A 10978-nucleotide genomic window follows, 5' to 3' on the forward strand; every position below is an offset into this window, starting at 1 on the left:
CACACACACACAAAGGAAAACGTAAGGGGAATCGAGTTCCGCAGACGAGCCGTCAGAAGTCCCTGTAAAAACGGGTGCTGCTGGCCCAGAGCGTGGCTCACCGTTGAACTGGGAAACCGCCGGAAAAGGAGCGGCGGAATTTTCCGAGCGCAGACCGAGAGAGAGAGCGACCCGGGCTCGAGCCTGCGAGACGCGTTCGGGCTCCCTCTGCGGCCTGCGTGCGCGTGCGTCCGTCTCTCCGCTCGTTTGTGCGAGGACTGGGTTTCTCCGAGCCCCCAGCCCCAGCTGCCCGACCGCTCCCAACCCCCTGCAAAGCGCAGATCAGCGCCACGTTGCTGGCTTTAATTACCGCCAGGGTAACGAGGCTGATTTCCTAACGAGGTCTGATTCCTGCGGTACGGCTGGCCGAGGACGTTAATGAACAGTCACGCTCAGCAATGGCTTCCAAATGTATGCACTGGTTATATATATATATATATATTTATTTTTTTTTTTTTAAAGGGAAAAATAAAATAAACACTGTAATAAAAATTGCACATTATGCGCCAACAAAACCTTCCGGAGAATGACAGCTGCTCCTTGAGAAATGGCTCTGCATATGTTTGATTGACAGCAGCGATGTAGCGATGTAGTCTTTCAAGCACAGTACCACACAAAACAGCACGCCAAATGCAACATCAGTCCTGATTGTAAGATGACAGCTAAGCCTTCAGACAGCAATTCAGCATTAGCACCTTAGCCCCCCCAGGCCTCTGCTCAGTCTAGTAATGTAACAGGTTTCTGAGCATCTTTCAAAAATAGCAAAAATAGACCAGTGAGGCTAACAAGCAGAATAATCAATGCAACCATTTTTTGTCCACGCAAGAAGAGCAGTTACGAAAGTAATGATTGGCTGGATGTTTTGACATTTTCCCTTGCTCACATTTACTTTCATACATTTTCATACTTTCATGTCTTTACCTGTAATCTCACATCAACGATCCATGACAAATTTGTGCTAGTCTTTTTACCCACCTGCTTGACCAAAAAGCTGAACTGTGTGTGCGTGTGAGAGAGAGACAGCCAATTTCACAGATTTTCATTAATTTCGGAAAAATGTATTTCAAGGGCAAGCTTTTTACAGTATGTTTAAAAGATTTTACTATTTAAATTGCATGCACGTAACCTTTAATACTTCTTTTATTTTGTTAACTCAACTCACTATATCCTCTGGATATGGAGTGCTCCAACTCTCTAGCTAGTTAAGCAAAAGATCAGATTCACTTTTGCCATCAAGAAAGACGTATTAAAAAACTGCTGGACCTTTAGCATAGGTGCCTGTACCAACCAAAATCACACGGGAAAATAAATCAGTTTGAGGGACATGATGAGACCGACTTTCCATTTCCTTATCGTTGCATTGTCCGAGCCGATGCCAAAAGATCAGCAGCAACATGATGGAAACAAACTCCCATAATACAACGCCGTGAAAAAAAGTTTTGGCTCACTTACTGATTTCCTCTATTATTGCACATTTCGCCAGCTGCAATCAAGCCTGGCTATGTTCAATCAGCTGAATCTTATAATCAGTTAAATTTGGTTAATTAGTTGATTGAGTAACTAAAGGGGCACACGGGTTATATGCGTGTTTGATAACTTATTCTCATTAAATAAATGAAATAATTTTTAAAAATGTGTTTTATGTTCACTCAACTTCCCTTTGTCTAAAAATGTGTATAGTGGTTTGAAACCATACAGTGTGACAAGTATGCAATAACAGAGGAAATCAGAAAGGCAAATACTTTTTTCATAGCACATGTCACAATGGTATTTGTCCTTTATGGAAATTTAGAGTTTAGAGTGTTCTGTAGCTAGGATACACAGTGCCAAACAGAGTAATGTCTTTCATTTTTAATGACATCAAAGAAAAGATTCTTGATTATCAGAGGGCTGAGGTGCGGCAGGCTGGTATTCCCGTGCTGTGTATCGTCACACAGCACACCGTACGGTGGGCTGGGCTCTCTTTCTGTGTTGATATACTGTATATACTGGCCTATTTCTGTTCTATTAATTTAGTAGTACCCTGGATACATGCATCATGATGATTCACAGCATAGTCCAGAGGTGGATGTCGGGGGGGGGGGGGGGCAAAAGTGGTGAGGGGAGTGTGCGTGTGTGTGTGTGGGGGGGTCTCTTCTTTTTTTTTACAGTACGTTCTTGTTGGTGTGTGCATCGTCCCCTCATTGTGTTTTTCAGTCTTTTTCTGTATATATTGTTCAGTTTATCCTCATAAGAATTGGGTCACAAAACACATCTGACAATAAGCTGTACCTTCGGTTGCTGCCATCCATACCCAGTAACCACAGCAACTGAAGTCAACCTGAGAACCTTCAATTTCCTAAAGGTTTAAAAAAAATAAATAAATAAATAAATAAAGCAGCCTGTTTTCCAAACCATCCTTACATCTAACTATGTAAGAGATCTCATCACTGCTACTAGAGGACAGCAAGTAAAATGGATAAAGGCTAAATGCTTGTTATAAAATAAAAACCTCTTTTCTGTACACTATAAATAACCATATTTAATTAGCCCTTCTTATAATGAAAGAAGCTTATGCTTAAGCATTTGTATTTCGCACAGTGTCATACATACCCTGGAAGGATTCTGATGTGTACCCTGTCCAGTGAGAATGCCACAGCGGGTAGCAGGGAGAGCAGAGTCTGGCCCTCAGCCCCCATTTCTCTACTCCGGGGCCCAAGCGTTTTAGAGATGTCTGATTGCATTTTAAAACAGTTCGTGGTGATTGACTTTTCCGTTGTAGTCAGGTCATCCATGTCTTTCTCGGTAAAATGGAAGCTCTCTCCTAGCTCACTAAGTTCTTTGGAGAGTTCGTCCACTCTTTTATTTGACGCATCTACCAAGATTTGCATGCAGTTCTTGTAATTACGTCCTTGTTGTTCCAATAGCTCCTTGTAAAAAAAGTTTTCTGCTGTTCAAGCAGATCACGCGCTTGCGCGAGAGACACAGCGTCGTCGTCCTCCTTCCCTCCAGGCGCCATCTTGATTCCTCGTTCCCTTTCCTTGCGCAGCTTCTCCCTGGTTTTGCGAGAATCCGTATCCGTATTTCAATCCGCGTTCTTAATCTGTGCCCTTTCTTCACTCGGAGACGGCCATGCCGGTATTCATCACCGGCCTGTCAAGGACCTCGTCTCACGCAGTGTGAAGGCCAGAGCCAGCCATGCCTGACTCGTGAGTCACCGGTTGACAAACGAGAGGATTCACGCTTTCGTTTAATCTTCGCACAGGTAGGCTATACGGTTTTTCCGCCACCGCCAACAGAGACCATAACCACCGCCCCTCCCTTGAGATTGACCCCCGTCGTGGATACATTAGAACAGAGAGTACAACGGCAGCTGAGATTTTTTTAAAAACGAAGACACGAAAACAACTTATTTCTGCACTGCAAGCATAACCTATATTATCATAATTTACACACAGAATGTTTCACCTCATGTCAGTTTTTTTTATTTCTCTCCTTATGTAGCTGGAGTGACAGAGTTCCACAATGATGGACTGTAGCTTTGCTAACTGTCTCTCTGTACCAGGAAACCTCAGAACAAAAAACATTCAGTGGTGCTTTCCATGCCAATAAGGCAATACAATGCCATACTAAAGTGACATGACATGACATTCCGCGTGGGTTGTGTGAGGCTGTTTGGCTGCAGTCTACACTCTATCAAACACGGTTTCATATGATATAACCTAAAATAAAGTTCATTATTTCAGCATTACTAATACCGTAATCACTGATCATCCTGTATTCTCACTACTGAAAGAAATCTGATCACTGAAGCTGAAAAATGATCTGGGAACGGTCTACCAGCTCAGCTGTAGCCTAAATCATCCCATTACTCCTGCTATTGGGTGGACAACTATACTGGAGCTTGTTACCTGACTGAGGAAAGTACCTCAGTGTGTAATAGCACTTAACAGACAAGATTCTGGGTACAGTGGCTGCATTTGCAAAAGCAACATGGATAGTAATTGGCGGGCCAGTAGGGGCCGATCTTCCCTCTGGTCAAATTATCCCCAAAACCCCAGTGCAGTGAGGGGGACACTGATGTAGGAGACGACGTCTTTCAGATCAGATGTTAAACTGAGGTCTTGACAGTGATTATTAAAGACTCCATGACACTCCTCGTAGAGTAGTGGGTTCCCTGGTGTCCTGGCTAAATTCCCAACCTGGCACCAAAATATTCCCTGATTTAATTGGCTACAAAAAAAATCGTATTACCCAGGTGGGTGCTACACATTAGTGGCGGTTTAGGCGAGTTTCCCCCTCATCACAGTGAAGCACATTGAGAAAAGCTATATAAATGCAATGAATTGTTGTTACTACTGCTCATTTTGCCTCTTAGCTGGCACAGTTGTGAGGTTTGTTGAAATACTGAACTTGTAAACAGCGGGTGGTGGCAATGAACCTTAAATAGGACAATCAAGCTGAACCCTTTAGCAAGATACTTTAATATCTAGATGCTAAAAGTACCCATTTGCAGCATGCAATTGCCTTATGTAACACTGGACTCTGGGTAATAGCCTCAGCCAAGCAAATAAATGATTGCGAATCAAAGCCTGCTTGCCTGCTTTATTTAACCAAACCTTCTCTGACCGACTCACTCCCATAAATGTTTCGATAAAATCTTGTTGCCATTGTAACCCTAAGCATGTGGACCTTTGTGTGAGCAGTCTGTCAGCAAGAACCAATGTCGTATGTGAAGAAAAGGAGGAAGAAGGTCAGCTAACTGCACCAGTAACAGTAGTGATGATGGCTTACTCACAGCATCCCTGCCATTGGATGCTCCCCTCCCCCACTGACGTTTCTCAGAACTGATTAAAGCAGTGATTAAATATTCATATGCATATTCATATACATACTCATACACCTATACATATGCCATAATACTGTTGTTAGAGGGCATATTGCAGTTTAACACTTCCAGTAGTGGAGAGTGTGTGTATGCGTGCGCACACAGGAATATTCATGAAACTAATAAAGATTTTACGTGTTATTGCACTCTGATTTTTACCTTTTAGAGGTGTTCTCACTCCTCCAAAAACCGCACATATGTCTTTAGAAGGTCAACAGAAAGGCCTCATTAAATACCCACTATATAGCCTATATTGATACAACACACATCCTCCATACTAAATGTCCACAGAAACAAACACGTCGTCAACGCTTACTGGTACAATGATCATACAACTGTCACTGAGCCAAAACTGGAATATTCACACCGGTGTCATTTACATTATATTTAAAGCACCTACATTAGCCAATGTAATTAGTTACTGTACCAAAACAATCACCTAAATGATATAACATTTATATTCACCCTATTATAACGATTCCGTACCCCCCCCCCCCCCCCCCCCCCTCTCTCTCACACACATAACCATCACATTCTCCTGCACATTACCACTGTGCCTTCTTTTTTTAGGTCAGGGCAGGATCATCTTGAACAACAGCATCATAGGAAACAATGTTGATATTCATCTCTGAGATTACCGCCACCATGGTAACTATTCTCACAATGAATTTAGTCACAACGCTGATAATCGCCAATAGGGAATAACACAACACGTGAATCGAGCCGGAGCCGATGTGAAAAGGTTAGTAACGCAGCGTTTGCCGTGCGTTTGCAGCGATCATGCACCTCAAAGGAACGGTGTTCTGGAGCAGCAATACAAACAAATAATTCAAATGTGTTCATTCCTTATTTATTCTACAGCATCCGTCAATAAAATAAAAATAAAGGAAAAAATGTGATGCCTCGATACAGCTAGGATGACTTCAGTCGGAACAGAACGACATTATGAACCTAAAGATGTTTTCAGTAGCCTATGTGACTCGCAACCAAATGGGATGTTCTTATAGCCTCAAGGCCATAATACCTGCAACATCTGAATGGGGAATCATCCATATTTTACACTTCAGGATCACAGATCAAACATCGGCCACCATGAATAACTCACTAGAAATGTTTACCGGAGACCAGATTTTGTTTGAATCAGAAAATAAATATTCCTCCCGTGCCAGGTCACGTCTCGACATCAGCGTGTTTACCGGACATCGCACGGTCGCCAGCCAGTCTCACGGGACATTACGTACACACTTTTAACACCGACGGGCAGGCAGGGACGCAGAAAATCTCATAAAGGTCATCTTCGCTCGTGTCCGTGGTTAAACTGACGGACGAACGCCTGAAGAACCCAATCGCGGAAATGACAGTTTATTTACACTCCGACTGCAACTTTTTGCTCATGGAACTGACACGTCTGCTTTACTGCGATGGCAACGGAGCCCTTGTCTAACCCCTTCAATGTATTAGCGTGCATTTTCCTCCGGCCAGGCATTTAACAAACGACCACGCGAATCAGAATGAGACGTTCCGACGGAATTCCAAAGAAGCCTTCGAACGATTCTCTTAACGTCACTCAAATAAGCGCTCATGCATTAAACTCCGGGACATCTGGATAGCGGCAGTCTGTGCCCATATTCGCATGACTGGCTGCCCAATTATGAGCTAGCATATGGCCGCGTGCGAACTCATTCTAGTCATAAATAATAATCATTCAGGGCTCCTAACAGCTAACCTAATGTCAGACATTTTTTAAGCAAATGTTTCAAATTAAAGCATTAATCCTTTGTGGTAATCACCAATATGCCCAATAATTATAATCACCAATAATCAGCATAATAATAATCACCAATAATCCAGAGTTTGGACGTTCAGAAGCTAAATCTCAAAACACTGGATGTATTCGGGGTAAGACAGACGGCGGTTAGCTGGAGGCATGTGGAGCAAGGCAAATTTGACCTAACAGAGGCTGCTCCATGCACTTCCAAAAACACTGAACATCCTGAAACAGCACCCTGAAACATACACACCGTAGGAAAAATGGTTCCCCTGAGCCTTGCAGTGACGTCACAAGACTAAAGACACACTGTACCACTCCCCATTCGAGCGTGAGCTTTGTGGCTGTAGGTTATGACTGACAGACTGATCCTGTTTTACAGGGGCTCTTCAAAAGCATTAAGGGTGGCCTGATGGACGGAGCGTAGTGTGGTAAACTGTACGCAGTGACACTACGGTGCAAATCAGTTTGCGATTTATGTCTCGGAGAACAATGAATCGGACCAACGCTCAAGTACAGAAGCATGATGCAGAACGAACACAGCAGTAACGCACCTCTCATATTTGCACTCTCCCCTGCGGTATTAGGATCATGTACGAATGGCCCATATTCAGCAGTAGCAAAGGGCCCTTATATTGGCTGCGTGGCGTGGTGTGGCGTGGCGTGTGCAGGTGAGGAGAGAAGTCCTTGAATTAGCGGCGGGATAGTCTATGTGGGTCAAGTTATCCATCACCGGGCTCGAGGTCCCTGGCAGGCTGGCAGTTCCAGGCTGCGCCGGAGCGCTCTTGACACAGTTAAATTGACTGGCGGTGCCGGGCAGTGCGTCCGATCGCTCCCCACCTGCCCGCCCGCCCGCCTGCCCGCCCTCCCTGGTGGCAGGGCGGGTAGCGTGGCTCTGCAGCCCATTAAAGTCTGTCTCTCCCCTCTCGGGAGCAGCGGGGGGGGGGGGGTTGGGGGGGGGGGGGGGGGGGGGCAGTGCAGAAATAGACACGGCAGCACAGGGCGGCCCAGCCGCAGCCTGGCTGAGGCTAACGAGGACGGTGTGTGGGGGGGGGGGGGGGGGGGGTAGCGCTTGTGTTTCGCCCGTCTGCACTGTCCTACTTCCTGCGTAGACATAACTTCCACAGCTGGGCCAACGCCTCAATTAGTTCTTAGAAAAGGGTGAACCTGGTTGCACCTTGGACACACACAAAAAAACACCAACTGAATATTAAGCTTTGGTAGCCCATTACTTATTTTTGATGCATGAAAACAAAAGCAGTTGCCACTGTCAAAGCCCAACAGCCCTTTCAAAAATGACTTTGCATACAAAATTTGCATATGAATAAACAAAAAAGATGTTTTTTTTTTTTTTTTCCATTGTAGAGTGCTCTGGCAGGAACACAACAAACGAAACAGTGGGGCCAGATCAAATATTCACAAAATGCTGCTCAAAATAATAAGCTTAGCAAATGATCAGATGCCACCAGTCATTCCATGGATACCACTTCACAGGTCCTGCTGACGAAGTAATCAAAATGAATTTTCTTATGAAAGGAACCATAAAAACCTACGCTTGAGTGTTGTGAATTTTGCACTGTATTTCTATGGCACACTAGTCCTAGGACACTGAAACATCTATTTGTTTCATGGCCAGTGGTGTCTCATTCCTCTCCACGACTCATAAGATTTCATGATAATGATGGCAAACGTGCCAAAGCACATACTGAACAGGGTACTGCACAAGAGACTAGAGATCCTTCAGAGCGTGCCTAGACTGCGAGTTTGCCAGCTCCACCTCAGGAAAGATTAGCATTGCGTTTGAGCAAATGTCACGTCCTTGTTGTGTGGGTCTCCACTCTTCACAGCATGCATACTCCCTCCCCCCTCCCCCCCCCGTAATGGGACTCACAACAGGGCTGGAAACTATGGCCCACTAAAATGCACTGCGGTCCCCGTCACTTGGAAAACGGTTTTAACTAAAACAGGAAATGGCTCCCATTCCTTGCCCTCACCAGAATTCCTTGTAATAAGTGGTAAGTGCCATTTAAATTCAAATATTTTGTTTGAGGCCAAAAGCACTCCTTTTCAGAACTTCTCTTTGAAATTTGTCCAGGGGAGAGAACTTCAGTGTTCCTTTGTTGAAACACAAGGGTATATCTAATCATCCCAGGACGCGTCTTCAAACGTCGAAATCTCACTGGCCTGAACGCAAAACACACCGCGCCCCCTCCTTCACACACCCCACAGATTACGGTTGTCATTATACCACGCAGCTTAACCGGCCTACAACTTCTTAGAAATATAGAGAAATTTAGGAAAAGTCGAAGACGTCACCCTCATTTCTCGATCAAACTCCAGTACAATTCACTTAAATTTACTCAGAAATGGTCACTTCATGCTGCATTCGAAGTTGCATGCAAGCCAGGGTAATTACCTGTTCTAAAGTGCCTTCAACCAAAATAAATATAGGCCATTGTTCCTGTAAATGTTAATTACAGCATTTCCCAAATGAAAAGGGTACACTAGTTCAAGCTGAAAACCCAGACACCCCTTATCCTTGTAAGGAGGGGCCAACGGATGAACTCTTACCCCACAAAACAGAGGCTTCTCAAGACCAGTTTAGGGTATTTAATGAGTGATGATTTTATCAATGCCCAACGCAGTGTAAATCTAAGAGTGCCAGATGTGGCTTTTACCCCGAACAATACCAGCTGAACTGTGTCTACTTACAGACTGACCTAAGAACTGCAAAGCAAAGTCAATTAAAAAAAAAAATCAAATTGTGCATATGTTTATTCTGCAAATAAGCATTCCAAAGTGTTAGCAGTTTTTTTAAAGGTGAGATTGTAGAGTGGAGTTTCTTTCCCCTAATGTGGTGCTGGGATCCTGAAAACACAGCTATTGAGAAATAGGGGTTTTAGAGTTCCATACGAGCTTCACTGCTGTGGATTAACCTGGTTACCATGGTACACAACAGCTGCTAGCAGGCAATATCAAAAACTAAACCCCCCATGCTTTAAACCTCTGAGATTCAAATAACAAACACGAGATTATCAGCAATTGGCACCAAGCATGACATATTTCAACATATACTACCGTGACCCAAGGTCATACCTGTTACTACTAAATGGGATGGAGTAGCAGCACTGTGTAATCCGGTTTGCAAATCCAATTCCAATCTCACATAATAAAAAAAAATGATTCCATGGGAAAAGCACTTATTCATTCCATAATTGTGAGGACAACTGAAAATGAAAGCACGGACAGCTGACACAATATTTCAGGATTTCAGTACAATTAAGAGTGAGATCCCCACCTCACTTCACTCAAAGACAGAACATGCTGCCATCTGTATGCATAATCCCATTGCGTATGAAGGCCTTTCACCCCCCACCCCCCACTCCCCCCAGTTTATACCGTCAGAAACATACCCTTCCCCAGGACGGATGATGCACATACCTCCGAGCTAAATGTGGAACTACGACAATCAACACCTCGCTGTCGTCATCTTGCACACACTGACCTGAGGCAGCTCCTGCTAAACAAGTGATGCGCCGTCGTCGGAGCGCTGGCACTGCAGCGCCACCCGGTGGTCGACAAGGGTTATGCAAATGTATAAAGAAAAACAGAGCCTAATAAATGACAGAAGTAGACGGGGAGAGGGACAGCAGCACCTGCTCCGAAACGTCGCTGGGACCAGAAGGGAGGCAGAGCGATGTGCGCTACACGTGTCTGTCCCCAGGACAGAGGTAGCCAACCCAGGACTTGGGAGAGTGACGTTTCTGGTCTCACTTTTACCCAAGACTGATTTCAGGTAAATGTAAGACCACCAATTTGTGAAAAGAATGTTCTTAACTGAACATCACTACTGGCAACTGAAAGCAGTGGAGTTCTAGAAAACTGACTTAGAATTTTGAACCAAAAACAAATAAAAATTCCAAAAAAACCTACTCGAAGGGCTAAAGTATTAAATGTAAAAAGCTGAGAAGCTTTGTGGTTCACTGCATTCATTACTCCTCGTAATCAATCCAATTATGCAGTTAAAGGACAAATTAAGCACAAACAGGAAACGCCTCTGGCACTTCAAGACCAGGGTTTTGCCCGCCATTATTACAGCATCAATCATCAATCTTCTCTCTAGGGGTTTCGTCATACTTGTTCCTGGTTATGGTTATACACTTTGTTGTACGTCGCTCTGGATAAGAGTGTCTGCCAAATGCCTGTAATGTAATAATGTTATAATTCCAGCCCCCATTGCACTATAGCCCCCAATAGCTTGTATTTGAGCCTGTCATCTAAACTACAGGGAAACTCGTTGGGAC

The 10978-nt window shown here is 44.3% G+C and overlaps 1 long non-coding RNA gene across 1 annotated transcript in view; it reads right to left on the reverse strand.

The window, feature by feature from the left end:
- LOC118231151 overlaps positions 1–10209 on the reverse strand; it is a 52253-nt gene extending 42044 nt beyond the window's left edge. The window contains exon 1 of the long non-coding RNA XR_004766013.1: positions 10116–10209. This is a non-coding gene — a long non-coding RNA (uncharacterized LOC118231151). The remainder of the gene's footprint in view (positions 1–10115) is intronic.
- Between the last annotated feature and the right edge of the window lie 769 nt (positions 10210–10978).

This window comes from Anguilla anguilla, chromosome 7 (assembly GCF_013347855.1).
Source record: "Anguilla anguilla isolate fAngAng1 chromosome 7, fAngAng1.pri, whole genome shotgun sequence".
Taxonomy (NCBI): domain Eukaryota; kingdom Metazoa; phylum Chordata; class Actinopteri; order Anguilliformes; family Anguillidae; genus Anguilla; species Anguilla anguilla.